At 56.8% G+C, this 15,491-nt stretch overlaps 1 protein-coding gene across 4 annotated transcripts in view; it reads left to right on the top strand.

Moving 5' to 3' along the window:
- The window catches only part of KIF26B (kinesin family member 26B), a 371,316-nt gene that overhangs the window by 342,439 nt on the left and 13,386 nt on the right, over positions 1 to 15,491 (top strand). The gene's annotated exons all lie outside the window — the stretch shown is intronic.

Raw genomic sequence — 15,491 nt, 5'->3', positions numbered from 1 at the left:
GGCATCTCCCTGTGGCATTCAGTCCTCCGCTCAGGGACCCACTTCACAGGTCTTGGGGCCAGTGCAGCGTTCAAACGCAGCCAGCGTCGCAAAGCAGCCACTGTGTGAGGCGAGGGCCTTGCTGGGTGTGGCCTCCCTCCTCGGCAGGGCGCGGGCAGGGCGGCTCAGCGCGGTCTGTTCCCGTCTGTCAGTGACGGCTTTTCTCTGCTGCGGTTGCCCGGGACCCACACCGGTTCTTCCTAATAGTCTCTCTGGTTTGCTAGTTATTGGGTCTGGAAAGCAAATCTAGTTTCTGGGTTTCCAGCAAGGCCAGCAGCAGAAATTGGTCATTCCTGATGCTATTTTTTTGTTTAATGTATTTTATGTCTTTAGACATCTTAATTTACTTAACCATGCCCATCAACTTCCTGCTGTGGACCCGTAATCCATGCAGGACCGTCTTGTGCTGCCCTGTGGCTCGGCTGGGTCTTTGTCAAGGTGCCGGTGTCTCTGTGTGTTTATTTTCCTTGGGGTGTTCACTCCCCCTTGGGCGTGTACGTGTGTGGGTTCTGAGACCCGGTGAACAGGGTTTATCTTCGTCTTCCCATTTGCTTCTCCCTGCTGCCTGGCATCTCCAGCCGCTGAGGATAATCTGCATTATGTTCTCAGCCTGAAATACTCCGGACCACCCAGACATTGAGAATTAAAGCTGCAGACCCGCATTCATCTGGCCTGTGGTTCCTACTCTCGCGATCATTTCTTTCTTTTTTGCTCAGGGCTGAATTCCCAGACAGTTGTGTCTTGTAGACGTGAGCGGGTGGGGGGAGTGGTTGTGGAGGGGAATTTTCTCTTAAAATTCTCACATTGGGCAGGCTTTGGGCTCTGTCTTCTGTTTTCCATGCCCTGTAAGGCTCCGTGAAATTAAGCTGAGTATTACCTGGGTTGGCAAATGTCTTCAGGGTCAGAGCAAGCCTCCATGCTCTGCCGGCTTCTCTGAGTTGCCAATTCATTTATTTTTTGGCCATGAAAGTCCTTACTCTTTTACAAGCCCAGCAATGCATTTAATAAGATTTGTGAGAAGATTTTACCCACAATGTTTAATTGTACTTGGTGCTTGAAGGACTTCTTAGCTAAGGAGGCTACTGTATTGCTTTTTGCTACTTTTCTGTACTCCTATTCCAAGTCATAACTAAGAGAACCACGTAATTTACTATCTAAACCTGGATACTTTTGAGAGTGAAAAGTGGTCATCAACATTATTAATTTTCTGACAAACCCATTTATATTAGTGGACTTATAAAATAGTTCTGTTCAAAAATTACCTTCAAAAACAAAATAATTTCTTTCTTTCTTTCTTTCTTTCTTTCTTTCTTTCTTTCTTTCTTTCTTTCTTTCTTTCTTTCTTTTTTTTTTTTTTGTTAATCCTCACCCGAGGATATTTTTCCATTGACTTTTAGAGTGAGTGGAAGGGAGGGAGACAGAGAGAGAAACATCGATGTGAGAGAGACACATCATTGGTTGCCTCCTGCATGCACCCTAAACTGTGGCCAGGGACTGAGCCTGCACCCGAGGTACATGCCCTTGGCCAGAATCAAGCCCGGACGCTTTGGTCCGCGGGCCGACGCTCTATTCACTGAGCAAACTGTCTAGGGCAATAAAATAACTTCTTACAAAAAAATCTATGTGCATCAAAGTAAAACAACTAAAAATTCCTTAGTATTGTTTGTTGGAACATTAAAACAAAGTAAGTAGAATAATTTTTTCTTGAGACGCCTTTGTGTGTGTGTTCATTGTTTTCACCATACCTATACCCAGTGCGTGTTAATGATATTTTCCTTAAGAAGAATTCTTTCTAGCATTGTCTTAGAGCCTCCGCATTGTTCTTCTTTGTGTACCTAAGTGCCTACCTGTGTATTTGTGTATATGTATGTGCAGGTGTGTTAGCATATGAAATGATCCATTTCTCCTGGTAGAATTAGCGTAGTCTGTTTGAAAATGATTTAGCATCTATGTGCGCCACAACCAGCCGAAGTTCATTTCAGTGGAACACGTTTCTCAGTTCGTGAGACTGTTATGCGTTAAAGTCTCCAAAGACCGGCCCGGCTGGCGTGGCTCAGTGGTTGCGCGTCGACCTATGAACCAGGAGGTCACAGTTCGATTCCCGGTCATGTGGGTGCAGGAGGCAGCTGGTCAATGATTCTCTCTCATCATTGATGTTTCTCTCTCTCTCTCTTTCTCTCTCCCTTCCTCTCTGAAATCAATAAAAATATATATTTTTAAAAAAGATTCAAAGATCTTCCCCCAAGTCAATGTCAGGAGCACAGTCGTAGAATTTCAAAGGTAACGCTTTCCTCCGCTGGGTTTGTGTCTGGCCCTCGCTCCCTGCCTCCCGCCTCTTCAGGGTGCAGGGTGGTTCTCCCTGTCGGCAGTTCAGTTCCATTTAATCACTGCGGCTCAATACGGGCATCGGAGGCGGACGTGTTTGTGTTTGACTTCATTACGGGTTTGCAACTTATTTGGAACGAAATGGAATCAAAATTTAGCTGGTTCCCGACACTCCAGTACTTTTCTGTAGGACGCTCAGGCAGAAATATGTCCTAAAGTGAAAGCTGTCTGGCTTGGTTGACGGCTTCCTTCTCTGTGAAAAAAACTAAAAAAAAAAAAAAGTTAACTGTCATCTGTCGGGTTTTAATTTTGTATCATTTAAACTGGTTTGAAAGCCTCAAATATTTCTCATACCCAACTGGTGACAGACAGCAAGAGACCTGCTCTCCCCCCGAGTGGCGTGGTTTCTGTGCCACATAAGCTTCGCCACGGAACTTCCGTAGCTCAGTTTCTCTAACTCCGTGTAAATGGTGCGGGTTTGGACGACAGCTTGTATTTCTCGGGGCAGAAATAGAGCTGCGTTTCAGCAGTTACACGGATCGCATATGCGGTAACCAACTCCAAGTGCGTTTTAGCACAAGTTCCTCCATTTGGTGGGAACGCTGTGTCCTAAAGTGTGAATGTGTCCACTGCTCATCTGCACGTGCTGCTAAATGAGACCGTGAGAGAGACAGTGAGGGTCTGCTTACGTCTCCCATCTTATTTGTTTAAGTCGGCAGAATAACACATTATTTTTAAAAATGGAAAAGTCAGGACGAAAGACATCAGACAGGATGCAGTATAACAGCATACACTCAGACTTTTCGGGGCAAACAGGACCTATGCCTAGACCCGTGGTCGGCAAACTGCGGCTCGCGAGCCACATGCGGCTCTTTGGCCCCTGGAGTGTGGCTTTTCCACAAAATACCACGGCCTGGGTGAGTCTATTTTGAAGAAGTGCGTTAGAAGAAGTTTAAGTTTAAAAAATTGGGCTCTCCAAAGAAATTTCAGTTGTTGTCCTGTTGATGTTTGGCTCTGATGACGAATGAGTTCGCCGACCACTGGCCTAGACTAACTGCAAGCCCTCCGCAGCCTGGCCAGCTCTCCTTTGTGCTTGTAACCCCGGGGCTTGCGGGGCAGCGGGCCCGCCTGTCGCCAAGGTCCCTCGCCGCCTGTTGGGTGGCCACCCGCGTGCATGCGTGCTAGGGCGAAGGCCAGGATGGGCGCCTCTGGTTTTGTCATGAGACCCTCCCAGGCCCCACCTCGCAGGGCGTGGCTTCCTCTTCTTGGACCTGTTGCCTTTTGGATCATCTTTTCTTCACGCCAAGGGACAGAGCGGGACCCCACAAACTGGCCGACAGCCCGCGGGACCCACACACCCCACTGGAACCCAACGGTTTGCACTGAAGACCCGCGGACCCACGCGGTCTCAGGGTGAGGACCGCCGGTCATCGCAGACGGCCCTGACTGACGGCCAGCACTGACACACATGTTGCCGGTTCTGCCTCCTCCTCTTGGGGGACCGTGGTGGCACACGTGCCTGACGGGGCCTGGCGGGAGCCTCGGCGTGAGGGTCCCCTGTGACCTGTCCTTGAAGACTGCGGGCTGTGCACCGGGTGGCTGTGCGTGTCCTTGGACCCTCAGGGAGGCCGAAGGGGTGCCCGTATGTAGGGGAGACCGAGCCGGGCGCCGGGGCTCCTTCTCCCCAAGGCGGGGCGTCGGCCTTGGTTTCATTCTAACAACGGCCGCGACGGGGACTGAGAGAGGATGATGTCTGGGAAGCTCCAGAGTCAGGAAGCTGGGGAAGACTTGAACGCACACCCATTCGGGGTGGATTTAAACACTCACAGGAAGACACTCCCGTTCCTAACCGGTGCGCCTGGCCACCGGCAGGATTTGGGGAAATTGCTCAGCTAAGTGTCCGCAGGGGAAACAGCCACGAGGCTCTAACACCAAACCACGTCACCCAGGTCAGGAGGGAGTTTGTGGGTGAACTCATCACTGTAACAGATGCGGACAAAGGTGCCACAAGGCCGACCTTTTTCTCAAACAAAATAAACATCACCGGGAAGCACCTTTGGTGCTTAAAAATCAATGGAAAAACATCCTCGGGTTCTTTTTCGAGAAATGCGTGATCTTTCGCGTCCCTGCCTGTGAGACTGTCATGGGCCCCTGTCTACGTTATTAAATGAACGCAACGTGGCCTCCATGTCACATCTGTCCTCAGACTCGTCCGAGTAACGGAACCCATTCTTTAACTTCGCTGCCTTTCATTCTTTCCAATCACTCAACGCTGGTCTTTGTGCCCAAAGCCAATGCGATGGGTGCCTTTTTTGGAGACGGTGAAGTCATGTTTTTCCAAACCGCATGTGATGCCCAGAAGGCATTCTGACCGAGTTGCCGTCCTTGCCCTCCTTGGAGGTGGTTCTACTTGATTTCAAAAGAAGTTCATTCCCGGGCAGTGCAGGGCACATGTGCTTAACAAGGGTCTTAGGTTTTCCCAGCTGGGACCGGTTAGTGGTCAGCGAGTGACAAGGACCATGTTGGACAAGCATCTTCAGCACCGCGAGCATCGGCGACCTGTGGCCGCTCCAGGGACAAGCTCACCGCAGGAGAGCAACGGGAAGGCCTGGGAGCCACGAATGCTCCAAATGCTAGTTAAAGTCTACAACCAACCCTGAAGGTGTGACCGAGAGGTGGAATGGCACGTTTGGGCATCAAAGGACTCGATCAGGAGATTGAAAAGCAACCCTCAGACTGTGAGACAGTGTTTGCAAATCAGATATTGAATATACGATTCATGTCCAGAACATATGAAGAATTCCTACAGTTCACAACCACCAAATTCAATTCAAGTAAAAAATGGACAAAGGCCCTAGCCGGTTTGGCTCAGTGGATAGAGCATTGGCCTGCGGACCAAAGGGTCCCGGGTTCGATTCTGGTTAAAGGCACGTATCTTGGTTGCAGGCTCTTCCCTGGCCTGGGCTCTCAGCAGGGCTCATGCAGGAGGCAACCAATCGATGTGTTTCTCTCACATCGATGTTTCTCTCTGTCTTTCCCTCTCTCTTCCACTCTCCCTAAAAATCAATGGAAAAATATCCTCGGGTGAGGATAACAACAACAGAAAATGGACAAAGGACTTGAATAGACATTTCTCCAAAGAAGATGTACAAATTGGTAATAATCACGTGGAAAGAGGCACCGTCGGGAGAGAAGTACCAATAAAACCACGCCCCATCCGTTAGGAAGACTTTTGTAGAGAGAGAGTGAGTGTCGGCAAGGAGGTGGGACGTGGCACCTTGTGCTTTGCTGCTGAGAATGTCAAAGGCTCTACTGTGATGTCCAATCACATGGCAGCGCCTCCAAGCGTTAGACTAGAGTCGCCGTGTTACCAGTCGTGATCCCCCACTCCAGCAGCTCCCTCCTGATCCCCCACTCCAGCAGCTCCCTCCTGGGTCCCCACTCCAGCAGCTCCCTCCTGGGTCCCCACTCCAGCAGCTCCCTCCTGGGTCCCCACTCCAGCAGCTCCCTCCTGCGTCCCCACTCCAGCAGCCCCCTCCTGGGTCCCCACTCCAGCAGCTCCCTCCTGGTGCCCACTCCAGCAGCTCCCTCCTGGGTCCCCACTCCAGCAGCTCCCTCCTGGTGCCCACTCCAGCAGCTCCCTCCTGGGTCCCCACTCCAGCAGCCCCCTCCTGATCCCCCACTCCAGCAGCTCCCTCCTGATCCCCCACTCCAGCAGCCCCCTCCTGATCCCCCACTCCAGCAGCTCCCTCCTGGTGCCCACTCCAGCAGCTCCCTCCTGGTGTCCACTCCAGCAGCTCCCTCCTGCGTCCCCACTCGAGCAGCTCCCTCCTGGGTCCCCACTCCAGCAGCTCCCTCCTGATCCCCCACTCCAGCAGCTCCCTCCTGGGTCCCCACTCCAGCAGCTCCCTCCTGGTCCCCCACTCCAGCAGCTCCCTCCTGGGTCCCCACTCCAGCAGCTCCCTCCTGATCCCCCACTCCAGCAGCTCCCTCCTGATCCCCCACTCCAGCAGCTCCCTCCTGATCCCCCACCCCAGCAGCTCCCTCCTGGTCCCCCACTCCAGCAGCTCCCTCCTGGTCCCCACTCCAGCAGCTCCCTCCTGGTCCCCCACTCCAGCAGCTCCCTCCTGATCCCCCACCCCAGCAGCTCCCTCCTGGGTCCCCACTCCAGCAGCTCCCTCCTGATCCCCCACCCCAGCAGCTCCCTCCTGCGTCCCCACTCCAGCAGCTCCCTCCTGGGTCCCCACTCCAGCAGCTCCCTCCTGGTCCCCCACTCCAGCAGCTCCCTCCTGATCCCCCACTCCAGCAGCTCCCTCCTGGGTCCCCACTCCAGCAGCTCCCTCCTGATCCCCCACCCCAGCAGCTCCCTCCTGGTCCCCCACCCCAGCAGCTCCCTCCTGATCCCCCACTCCAGCAGCTCCCTCCTGCGTCCCCACTCCAGCAGCTCCCTCCTGGTCCCCCACTCCAGCAGCTCCCTCCTGATCCCCCACTCCAGCAGCTCCCTCCTGGGTCCCCACTCCAGCAGCTCCCTCCTGATCCCCCACTCCAGCAGCTCCCTCCTGGGTCCCCACTCCAGCAGCTCCCTCCTGATCCCCCACCCCAGCAGCTCCCTCCTGCGTCCCCACTCCAGCAGCTCCGTCCTGGTCCCGACTCCAGCAGCTCCCTCCTGGGTCCCCACTCCAGCAGCTCCCTCCTGCGTCCCCACTCCAGCAGCTCCCTCCTGGTCCCCACTCCAGCAGCTCCCTCCTGGGTCCCCACTCCAGCAGCTCCCTCCTGGGTGCCCACTCCAGCAGCTCCCTCCTGGGTGCCCACTCCAGCAGCTCCCTCCTGGTCCCGACTCCAGCAGCTCCCTCCTGGGTCCCCACTCCAGCAGCTCCCTCCTGGGTCCCCACTCCAGCAGCTCCCTCCTGGGTCCCCACTCCAGCAGCTCCCTCCTGGTCCCCACTCCAGCAGCTCCCTCATGGGTCCCCACTCCAGCAGCCCCCTCCTGATCCCCCACTCCAGCAGCTCCCTCCTGGGTCCCCACTCCAGCAGCTCCCTCCTGGGTGCCCACTCCAGCAGCTCCCTCCTGGGTCCCCACTCCAGCAGCCCCCTCCTGGGTCCCCACTCCAGCAGCTCCCTCCTGAGTCCCCACTCCAGCACCTCCCTCCTGGTCCCCACTCCAGCAGCCCCCTCCTGGGTCCCCACTCCAGCAGCTCCCCTCCTGGTCCCCACTCCAGCAGCTCCCTCCTGGTGCCCACTCCAGCAGCTCCCCTCCTGCGTCCCCACTCCAGCAGCTCCCTTCCTGGGTCCCCCCACTCCACAGAGGCCGATGTCAACCTCGAGGGGATCACAGACTGAGCTATGGAAGAGGCACCCTCAAAATGCCGCATCAGTCCTGAGCGTCACCTGAAACAAACACAAAACGCACGGGAAAGCACAGGAATGCGCTAGAACTACAGGTCGCTCACTGTGGTGGCACAGGGGGTAGGAGGGGCGGGGGTGGGCAAGAGGGTTGCATTATATCAAGAATTCGCTGATGATCTTCATGTTCTTTCATCTGGAGAATTCTTCAAAACCCCACAGAGAAGGACAGGAGTGAGCAGAAATCAGGGGAGAGCCTCTGGTGCCCATGACAACACGACTCTGGAGTTCATCTGTGTCCCCCACCCGGTGCCCAGCTCCCTTTTGGGTGCCTGCGGCGATCTCCGACATTGGAACTAAAGCAAGCGCTTAACCCTGAGGATGAGCTAAGTTTCTAAATAGCACAGTGAGCTCATCCTGACTCAAAGACGGGTCGTGGTGATAACGCGCCGTAATCGAGCGGCTTCCTTACCCTCCCCCGGCAGAGATGTCACCACCAGGAAGGCTCTACTCGAGGCCAAGCCGCAGGGCCAGGCGGGCGTCTATTGTGAAGCGTCCGTAAGTAACGGCAATGGCTGGGGCCAGAGGAATTTGGAAGAAGGAAGTGAGATTTCAGATAATGTGAAAAATGAAAGGGCAGGATTTGCATTGCCAGTTGCGTCACGTTAAAAGTTGTTCTTACTGCTCATCTGGTCCGGCAGGTGGGTTAACGAACGAGCTGACCAACGGTCCTGCGTCTGTTACAGACCTGCCTGTGTGCTCAGTCAGCGCAGAGGGTTTGCTATCACATCATTAAACACCCTTTATAGCATCTCAGACGGCATTAGCATATGCGATTTTTAGCATTCTATTAATTCAGGGGAAGCCTGTGGTCCTATCGTTTCCTGTTTGTCTGCGAGGCCTACTAATTTGCCTTCTAAGTTATTGGGGGTCTTTAGTTTTGTTTTTCAGCAAAGTGATGACATTCCTAGCTCCCGATGATGTGAAACTAAGTAGAAATAAGAATAGGGTCCTTTCCCTTCTTCCCTAGAACTAGTAAGTCATGCACTTTTTCAAAGTTACGGTAAAGAAGGGTCAACATTAAAGGAAAGATCAAGAAGCACAGCTCCTGCCTCAGGTGCGTAGGATCGTGTTGAAAGAGTGGGCTCCTCCACTCCCTCCTGCTTCTCACCGGCACCGCCCCCAAATGCAGGGTCACGGAGGCACCAGTTCTAGACAACCACGCGCGAGGAAGAACGCAGCTCCTGTCTGTGTCAGGGGCACCCCCAGATCCAAAGGGAGGCCCCTGCTCCTCGGGGGTCTACCGTGAGAGAATGTTCCTGGTCATCGTTGTTATTGTTAGAGAACGGTAGGCACACCCTGTCGCTCTGAGTGGCTATGGTCTCAGGACCTCAGCAGCAGGTGGTCTTGGGTGGAGCAAGGCATGAGCTCACGCCGGGTGACGTGATGGCCGGCCACCAAGGCTGGTCCTTCAGCCGGAGTGGGTGCTCTCTGCAGGTCCTCGTCGGAGGGGCGACCTCATCACCTCGCACTGTGAATGCCAGTGTCTGCAGGGGCACCGCCGGCCCACGCGCCGGGCCCAGGAAACCGCGGTTGCCAGTGCTTTACTCCTCAGGCCAGAGTCTGTGCTTGTCTATCGAGGTTGCCAGCACCTTCCCTCTCCTCCCCAGCACCCAGCGGGGCCTGCCTGTGCCCCTGCAGTGCAAGTGGAGCAGGAGCGGACATGGGCAGCAAGCTCTTTTCGTGCAGGTGCCTCCCGGGGAATGCCAGTGGGACGGCTGGGCCTGTGCCAAGCTCTCGGTACCGCTCTAGTCCCAGAAACCAGGCCGCTTGTGCCTTCAAAGGTTGGCCTCCTTGCAGGGAATTGCTAGGAAAGGCCACTCCTGACCCTCAGAGGACTTCCTGGAGGGAAGGTGTATAGAGTCTTCTCCCAAGGACGTGCAAGTCCACGAAGCCGTCATGAGCGGGCTCACCACGTCCCTTACCAACACGTAAATCCCGTGAAGGCATGGCTTTCAGTCTGTCGTAATTCAGCAGCGTCACAGGTAAAGGCGCTTGCCTGGGACCCAGAAGGTGAGCAGGCTCAAGACTCGTCCTCGTCCAGTGGACGGACGGTGACGCCAGGTGTGCTCGGCTCAGCCCTCTCTAGGGGGTAAAGATCCAGTAGCTGGTGCCCACCGTGGCCAGAGCGCTGGGCCCCCGTGCTGGTGTCTCAGCAGGCTGGTCGCAGGTGTCCTGGGCCTCAGGAGGTCACTGGTGGTCCTTCAGGTGCTCACAGACCAACAGGAAGTGAACGGGAAGGAGGTAGGAGGGAGGGTGCTGAGTGCCACTCAGGAGCCAGAAACAATGTCAAGTTCGTGACTTCACCCCACCTCCCGTCTGTCTGCTTTTTCTTTCCATTCTTTCTCCCTCCCCCTCTCCTGTCCCTCCTGATGGCCAGCGGGTGGGGGCAGGGGCCTGGGGCTTGGGGCTCAGGGCTGGGAACTCCTGCCCGGCATCTCGTCTCTGAGACGCTCCAAGACACGCCCTGGCAGTTGACAGGTAGAGTGGCTGGAAACTGGGACGGTTCCTGGAAGGCAAAGTGGTTCCTTGGTTGTGACCTTGGCGACCTCCACATGACCCGCTCCTCCAGGGAGAAGCAGGCCCCGGCGGAGGGGCTGTCCGTGGTGCTGAAGCAGGGGCCGCCCTGGTGGCTCGGGGCCCAGCGCGGGTTCCTTCTGCAGGAGGCCCCACCTTCTCCCTCCAAGCCCTTCACCTCCTTCCTGGAGGAGTGGACCCAGCACTGCCAGGAAGGGAGTAGCCTTTTTCTTGTGAGGTCACCTGGCCCCACGGCAGCCTGACCTCTGACGTCACGGCAGCCTGACCTCTGACGTCACGGCAGCCTGCACAGCTCAGCGACTGCCCCTTGGGAAGGAGGCGAGTTCTGTTGGGTGTTGTGGGGAGCTCAAGCAGATAAAGGGTCTCGCTCCAGCCTTGGGTCCTGTGTGTGGGAGACCCGCCCCCGGGCAGAAGACAGGACTTCCCGGTAACGTAGCTTTGTGGCCTGGGTGTTCTCCAACAGGGAGGGACAGTGACCGTCGGGACACCTCCAGCCTCAAGGCGTCTTTCCTTAGCGTGGGCTGCGGTTTGAGCCCTGGCTGGTTTGCTCAGTGGTTAGCGCGCCGGCCCTCGGACTGAAGGGTCGCAGGCTCCATTCCGGTCAAGGGCACGTACCTTAGATGCCGGCTCAATCCCCAGCCCCAGTTGGGGTGCGTGCAGGAGGCAACCAATCAATGTGTCTCTCACACCAATGTTTCTCTCTCTCTGTCTCTCCCACTCTCTCTATGAATCAATGGGAAGATATATCCTCGGGTGAGGATTAACCAGCACAACAAAAAGTCATTCTGAAAACTGTGCGCGCTTAGGGTGGGAGGGAGGAGGAAGGTGTGCGGATAAAGCGTGGCTGTTTGAAAGAGCGGCACCTCCTCCTGCCCCCAGTGTCCCTGCTCGGGCCCCTCCTGCCCTGCCCAGCCAGGACGCTCCCCAGCCCCCGAGTGTCCCAGTCCCTCCCCCGCCCGGCCCTGGGGCTGGGAAACGGCGGCCCTGCGCCCCAGTTCCCCTCCTCTGGCCTCACTCTTGGTGCAAAGGTGCCGACCGAGTTTGTGCGGATTGTTAACCTGGAAGCTCTTTGAACCGTTTTACTTTCCCACAAGGACGCCGAGTTAAACCTGCCGTTTGCGCCTTCCATCCCCTGCCCCGTCTCGCACCCCTGTCCCCCACGTCGTCGTTGTCCGAGTTAAAGGATCGGTGTGATGAGGGGGGACCGCAGCCTTATTGCCACCATTTTTCACTCCCGGGAAGATGCGTCTGGAGCCCGAGGCCCAGGTGCACGCCTCTGCCGGCGGCTTCTCGGGCTTCCCGGAAGGGGCGCTGAGCTGCTGGTTGCCAAGCAACGCACGTCCCTGGCTTCTTCCCACAACGTGGACTTAAAAACCGTCCTGATGGCTCACGAGTGGGGATCACGTGGGAGACACAGGGCAAACGGTGTGCTCGGACGACATCACGCCGTTCTTTCCTGTCCTCGGTGTCTCCTCCTGAGCACGTACGGGGTCCCGTGGGCAAAGGGCACCACTTACGGGCTCGTCACGAGAAGCTCCATAGGACGGCCGCGCCTTGTCACCTGCAGAGCTCATGTGGCAAACCTGCCGACTCGCTAAGACGCATGTGTAACCCCGAATCGCGACGCGTGTCGCTTCCCGTCTCGCCTGCCGATGGGCATGGTCCCGGCCGGGCTGCAGGGGGCCTCGTTCTGCCCTCGCACCCCCTTCGGCCTGGGACACGCGTCCTCTTACTGTCTGTGCAGTGGGGCCCGTGTTCTGCATTTGTGAGCTTTCCGTTGGCGATTTCACTGTTTAAACTGCCCCCCCACCCCCGCCCCAGTGAGGCCTGCGGTGCCGTCCAGAGTTCCCTCGTGCAAGGAGGCTGGGCGTGCCTTCCGGAGGAAGTCCGTGGTGACTCGGGCTCCTCCGTTCGCTGTTGGTGTGAATTTAATGTTCACGAACCAGCAATGTGGTGCCTCCGGGAAGAGGAAGAGGACTCATGGGTCTGTGGTCAGGCTGGTCGGGAAAGTCTAAAGTGCATGATGGTCCCGGCCGGGTGGCTCGGATGGTTGGAGCCTCGTCCTGTACACCAAAAGGTGGTGGGTTCGATCCCCGGTCCAGACACGTGCAGGAGGCAATCGATCGATGTTTCTTTCTCACATCAGTAAAAACATAATCCTCAGGTGAGGGTTAAAAAGTAGTAATACATTTAAAGGTAAAGTGCATGATGAAGCTATGGGGAAGTGGCTGGCGGCATTTGTCGGCTCACAAGACGAGGACTGATTAAATAAGTAAGTGCAGTGGGCAGGGTCGCTGGGAGCTGAAGGCCACAGGAATGTCCGGTCCTGTTGCCCAGGGTCAGGAGGGTTACGCCCTCCTCAGCCAGTGTTTCATTATAAGGAAATTAGTGCTTATAATTCATTCTTTGTAAGAAATACCCATTCAATACGGTGTCTTGAAACAAACACATATGCAACCAGGTTACGTATTGACCTCCTGACCCCGTGACCCAGGCCTCCGGGACCCCGCCCGTGTGTTTCCCGGGAGCAGCCGTGCCGTGTGCACTGATTCAGTGCTAACAGAACTGCTGTCATGAGAACTAAGAACTGGCTGTATGTGTGCACGGCTGAACCCCATGGGCGCCGTCTCCACCCCCCGTGTCCCCCCACCCCCCGCCCTGGAGGACCCGCCACGGCTTGGCCATGTGCGCGGAGCCTGTCTGCCCAGCGGAGCAGACGTGACTTCCCCTCGGTCTCCGCGCTGCTGGTGGCTGTGGCGCCCCTTCTGGACGCGTTGTGAAAGGCGTTCGACGTTTGCAGGCAGGCCCGCTCCCCCTCCACACCGTACATCCGCTGAGTCTGGGCTGCTGTGACAACTACCACAGACGGGGTGGCTTCAACCACAGGAGTTTATTTCGCAGTTGGGGGTTTGGGTCCTAGACCAAGGCACCGCAGATTCGGGGTCTGGAGAGCCCCCACCTCGTGGTTCCTGGACGGCGTCTTGTTGCCACAACCTCACGTGGTGGGAGGGGTGAGGGGGCTTCTGGGGCCTTGCCCCGACCAGCGGGGTCTTCTAATGGGGGTACCGAGGCGGGCACCTAAGAGAATGAGATACAGACAAGGGACGCGAAGAATGGAGGCAAGTCAAACGGGTTTCTGATCAAGCCTCAAAATTTTATTCTTACAGTGTTCCTTATATGTGGTTTCTAGAAGGGGAGATGCCTAGGAGGGGTGGGGGCTGAACGGGTCATGTGGACTTAGATAATCTGGCTAAGGTCGTAAAGGGTGCTGACTATAGATAAAGGGTGTGGCGGTTGAAGGGCGGCTACAGAAGGAATGCTTTGTCCTCAGGCATGAGGAAGTAAGTCTGTGGTGAGGACCAAGTTTCCATGAGGTTCTGTTTCATTAGCTTACTGAAATAATGTTAGAATTAATTTGTGATTGACTCTTGGCTCCTGACAGGGCCTCGTTTGCAAGGGCACTAACCAGTTCATGGGGGCCCCACCCTCCTGACCTAATCACCTCCCAAAGGCCCGCCTCCTAACACCATCACGTGAATTTGGGGAGGACACACATTCAGCCCCTCTCCTTCCCCACCCTGTCGCTGGTTGTTTTGCTTGAAAGGAAACCCTGGTATATTTTTTAAATTGCCCTGGAGCTGAGCCCCAGTGAGCCCAGCAGCCCCAAACTGGCACCTGAATTGGTCCCAGATGGAAAGGAAAAACGATTGTCCTCACACGCGTCTCTCCTCCTCAAAGGCCGATGCAGGTCACGTGAGAAATGTCTTCCCATCTCCCAGGTCTGATCTCTGAGGACAGTGGCCTGCGTGTCACACTGAGTCAGCCTAGCGGGCCCGTCCCCCTCAGGGAGCTGTACAGGGGGCTGACAGGGGCACAGAGGGGAGGACAAACCCATCACCTGACGTTGTGAACACACACAGGGGTGTGAGCACACACGGGTGTGAGATGAGCGTGCATGGGTGTGAGCACACACAGGTGTGAGCTGAGCACGCACAGGGGTGTGAGCTGAGCGTGCACAGGGCGCCTGGGAAGTGGGCTGCCTCCCGAGGTGAGATGAGGTGGCGGCAGTTGAGCAGACGTGTGGCTGGAGGTGTGAGCCGCCCTCTAGAAGCCAGGCAGGGAGGAGCTGGGACAAGAGCAGGGATGGAACCCGGAGCCTCCTCCAGGTCCATGTTTAAAGATCCTGGAAACATGTACACGCTTGGGCCTCCTAGGGGCTCCTCCTCACGGCTCAGGGCCTGGCCCCCTCAGCCCCGCAGTCCCCAGAGGAGGTTTTCCCAGGAAGTTCTGTGTCCCGTTGCTGACTGGGTGCTCGGGCTGTGTCTGTGTGTCGCCACTTTTAGGAACAGGAATTCCTTTATCACACTCTGTGCAAGTATGAGTTACGCGACCATAGCAAGAAGCTGGCGCGACTCCTTGGCAAAGGGGCCTTTGCGTGTTTTATAAACACCCGGATCCTCAACGCAAGTTCCCAGCTGGGGGCTGCCTTTGTGGCAGGGGTGTCCTGTGTGCAGGGGTGTCCCGTGTGCAGGGAGTGGTGTCTGTGTGCAGGGAGGGGTGTCCCATGAGCAGGGAGGGGTGGCCGGTGAGCAGAGATGTTCCGTGAGCAGGGGTGTCCCATGTGCAGGGAGGGGTGTCCCATGTGCAGGGAGGGGTGTCCCGTGAGCAGGGGTGTTCCGTGTGCAGGGAGGGGTGTCCCATGAGCAGAGGTGTTCCGTGTGCAGGGGTGTCCCGTGTGCAGAGACAGGTGTCCCGTGAGCAGGGAGGGGTGTCCCGTGAGCAGGGAGGGGTGGCCGGTGAGCAGGGGTGTCCCGTGTGCAGGGAGGGGTAGCCGGTGTGCAGGGGTGTTCCGTGTGCAGGGAGGGGTGTCCTGTGAGCAGGGGTGGCCGGTGAGCAGGGGTGTCCCGTGAGCAGGGGTGGCCCGTGTGCAGGGAGGGGTGTCCCATGGGCAGGGGTGGCCCGTGTGCAGGGAGGGGTGTCCCATGGGCAGGGGTGTCCCGTGTGCAGGGAGGGGTGGCCCGTGAGCAGAAACTCGCGGAAAGGGCCATGTGTGCGGCCAGCGGCGGCATCACAGGTCACAGCCGTCCTCCCCTGTCCCCAGGCCTCTGTGTGCCGTGCCCTCTGGACACAGGGTGCCGCCTCGGCCGGGCGCCGGGGCCAGGGTAGGCGCTTGCATGAGCTCTGTC

The sequence above is a fragment of the Cnephaeus nilssonii genome, assembly GCF_951640355.1.
Source record: "Cnephaeus nilssonii genome assembly, chromosome: 23".
Taxonomy (NCBI): domain Eukaryota; kingdom Metazoa; phylum Chordata; class Mammalia; order Chiroptera; family Vespertilionidae; genus Cnephaeus; species Cnephaeus nilssonii.
The sequence above is the reverse complement of the archived record's forward strand: the minus strand, read 5'-3'. Positions and strand labels throughout refer to the sequence as shown.